The sequence below is a fragment of the Daktulosphaira vitifoliae genome, unplaced genomic scaffold (genome assembly GCF_025091365.1).
Source record: "Daktulosphaira vitifoliae isolate Bord-2020 unplaced genomic scaffold, ASM2509136v1 Scaffold_2, whole genome shotgun sequence".
Lineage (NCBI taxonomy): Eukaryota > Metazoa > Arthropoda > Insecta > Hemiptera > Phylloxeridae > Daktulosphaira > Daktulosphaira vitifoliae.
Genome location: NW_026099573.1, coordinates 12,412,811 through 12,416,787, shown reverse-complemented (window position 1 = coordinate 12,416,787; position 3,977 = coordinate 12,412,811). Strand labels below are relative to the sequence as shown.

The 3,977-nt window shown below is 26.0% G+C and overlaps 1 long non-coding RNA gene across 1 annotated transcript; it reads right to left on the bottom strand.

Moving 5' to 3' along the window:
* Positions 1-408: 408 nt before the first annotated feature.
* On the bottom strand, positions 409-3,627 carry LOC126898967 (uncharacterized). Its single transcript, XR_007702443.1, has 3 exons — positions 3,395-3,627; positions 1,725-1,799; positions 409-523 (listed from the first exon to the last, which is right to left on the bottom strand). It is a non-coding gene; the product is annotated as an uncharacterized LOC126898967 (long non-coding RNA).
* Positions 3,628-3,977: the final 350 nt, after the last annotated feature.

The following is a 3,977-nucleotide window of genomic DNA, read 5'->3' as shown; positions in this document are numbered from 1 at the left end:
CGGTACTTGTGCTGGCGGTAGATCAGCTGATACACAATGGGTGATGAGCCAAAGAGGGGATACTGATACCACTCAAATATAACCAGTTACCACGCGGTTACACGTTCGATCATCAGACATGGGCTGTCTAAGAAATAATACAAAAGCTAAATTATTGAAGTATAGATATTCTATACAATTTAAATTATAGCACAATTCAGTTATAACAATTTTTTTAAATTTTATTATGTTTATTTAAATCCGGATGAATGAAAAAATATATGAAAATTGCCAAATTGTGAAATATTACATTACCATTAAAATAAGACGGTGGGGTGGACCAAAAGATGATTTACGTCATAGGTGTCAACTTTGTTGCGTTTTAGTAAAATTATTTGTACTGAAATAACAAATAATTAATTNTTGTTGCGCTTTAGTAAAATTATTTGTACTGAAATAACAAATAATTAATTCCTATTTATAAAAACACCATTTGTTACAAATGTCCTCAGCAATTTTCTGTATTTAGTAGAATCATTGATATCTTAAAATAAAAAAGACTAACTATTTAGCCAAGTTTACGATAACAACTTTAATACAATTATTTTTGTATTATTCAAAAAATAATTGCAGGGTGGATGATCGGTCGCTCTCATTATATTGATCGATATTACTCTATGCTTCATTTTTTAGTAGCCTACAAAATTTAAATACACGCGTATATCATAAAGTTTTATGTTTTTGTTTTTTTTATTCAAAATAATTGTTCAGGGAAGATATTTTAGACCAGAGTTTCTCAAAGTGTGGTCCGCGGACCCCCAGGGGTCCGCGAGCACATATCAGGGTTAGGTCTTTAAAACTGTAGGTCTTTAGATGGGGGTCAGTGATTCATTTGACTTTGAGAACCTCTGTTTTAGACTACGCTTCGTCTAGCTAAGATCCTACCGACCTCACGAGACTTCGGCGCATAAGCCTCTTTGGGCCATCCTCGTAAGTAGGCTACTGATTCCGATAGGAGTACTGATAGTAAATACGCCGGGCTCGATAAATGTTTTGCAGGTTAATATATTAACTAAACAAATATAATAAACATATTTCTATATACGCCTCTATGAATACAATACGGTTATTAGTTTGTCAGGAAACAAAATAATAGGTCGGATAAATAATTTATAAAAAATCTTCAGACCGAAATGATTTTATATATTTACATTTAAAAAATATATTTTATACTAAAGTACCAATTTTAAAAATCTTAAATACCATTGGCTACATTCCAAAGGTATATTAATTAGGGTACCTTTAAATATTCCTACATTTTTATTTTTAAGTTAATAAATATGATCTCATAGTCCTTAACATATAATGTTAAAAGTCATTTAAAAAAAATTAAAAATAATAATTTCCAAGTTCAATTATTTTTACAATAATCAATAATTAATATAAATAATTATTTTCAAAAATTATTATTGTAACTAAAGTTGAAGAAATTTCAATAATAAGACTTCCGCTTAAAATATTTTAAGATGATTAATAGAAATCTGTACTTTAAAAGATAAGTTTTTGTAAAAAATCCTTTCTTCAGATAAATTATTTCTCTGATTTATAATTATTTCTTTAATTAATCAAAGACTGAACAACCGTCGGCTATGACGTTTAAATAATTTATTTATAGTTGACGTAGTATAAAATTATAACACCGTCTATTTATACTCTATAAAATCACTAAAATGTTTATTAAATACCTCATTTCATTTGTTATATATAAGCAGTAAAAGCATAGGCCCTCCAGTAACCCGGCCATACATTATTTTGGTGACCTGTAAAGAAAAATGTATAATCTTTTTTTATTGACAAGCAAAAAAAAAATAATAAAACAACATTTTTCTTGCTATGGTTGTTATACTCGTCGATCATATTATACATGATATTATGTAGCCGACACTATCTATTATTATATTATAAATGTACATAAATTGATTTAAATTAATTACTCTAATACATTTATATTTTCATTAGCCTAAAACTAAACTATTGTTAGAGCATATATATATATATATACAGGGTGGCCCACCACTCACTGACAACTTAAATAACTTTTGATCCAGTTAATATTTTTAGTTGATTTTTTTTTTAAATAATATTTATACGTTAGGTCTATAGCTATATTTCAATAATTAATTTTTTTACATTTTATTAAAAATATTAATTATTTTAAAATTTTAAATAAAATGTAAAAAAAAAATCTAAGATAGCTATTTTGTAGAGTAGAATTTAAGAAAAATTTTAGTAAAAAAATATCTTATTAATATTCAGTAGTAAATATTCTGTAGCGTTTTGAAGTTTGTGAAAATTTGAATTTTCATGTACTATTTTACGGTATTAAACATTGAAATACGTATTGAGAAAAGGACAGAAGAAAACGCTATCTTTTCAATATACTTTTGAATGAGAGTGATAAGTAATAATTGCCTTATCTAATTTCTTATCATGGTATTTATGCCAAGTTTGTAATGTATACACACTATCATCATATGTATACACAGTAATCATGAAAAGATAGCGTTTTCTTCTGTCCTTTTCTCAATACGTATTTCAATGTTTATAACCGTAAAATAGTACATGAAAATTCAAATTTTTACAAACTTCAAAACGCTACAGAATATTTACTACTGAATATTAATAAGATATTTTTTTACTAAAATTTTTCTTAAATTCTACTCTACAAAATAGCTATCTTAGATTTTTTTTTTACATTTTATTTAAAATTTTAAAATAATTAATATTTTTAATAAAATGTAAAAAAATTAATTATTGAGATATAGCTATAGACCTAACGTATAAATATTATTTAAAAAAAAAATCAACTAAAAATATTAACTGGATCAAAAGTTATTTAAGTTGTCAGTGAGTGGTGGGCCACCCTGTATATATATGCTGGAAGTTAAAGATAAGGGTGGCTGATTTCAAATAGTTGAGATAAAGACCAAGAAAAACACATAATTATATGACATAACCAAAATTTTCAATGGAGACTAATATTTTTTTAGTTTTCATTTATAATTTTAGTTTAGCACAACCAATAAGGGAGATGCTTAACACCACATTTATTGTTAATTCTTATAAAAAAAATTCACTTAAGCTACCTTAATTATGTTATTTAGATAGCTTAAGCGCAACTTATTTATACAATTTAACTATTAATAGTTATATTAACACGTTGATGGACAGTTAATGACATGGTTTAGCTAAAAATAGAGTGCCCACTGGTTTTATGAGATGCATTGAGTCAGAACAACTTCCTCCTTCATAATAAAATCAATGAAAATATTACTGCCATAACAGTAATATATGATTTTGTCCATCAACGTGTTAATATATTAATATACTATATCCATCCATTGTATTAGCTTACCCGTTACATACGTCGCTGCATGGAATAATCTTCATATTATCTTCTCCTAAATTTATTACAGCAACCAGTTATAGTCCCTGAGGCTGATCAGGATCTCAATCATGCGGGCTCGAAGTATTTAAATAAAATCTTAGTATCTATCCTGATTTTATATAATTATTCATTAATTGCTGATAGGGACAAATTGAGGGAACTTAGAAGGACTTAGTCACTCCAAAATTAAAAAAAATACATGTATGATTAAATTAAAAAAAAATAGAGAAGGCAAAATCACATATAATAAATTCCTCCAAAAATTTATATGATTTGCACTTATAATAATGTCAATATATAAAAAAATATAATAATAATTTTTTATAAATAAAATTTATATTCAGCTAAACCATGTAATTTAAACTTTTAAATTATAAATTGCTATATTTATAAAAATAGTGAAATACAGTAGAGATCCAGTTAAGTAGAATATAAACATCTTTTAGATTAGTTTAATTAATATTGACTGTGGTTAAAATTATTGTCGTAAAACGCTTTTCTACTAAAAATTACATGGTTTAAGACACTGAAGGTTGATTACTTACAAAAG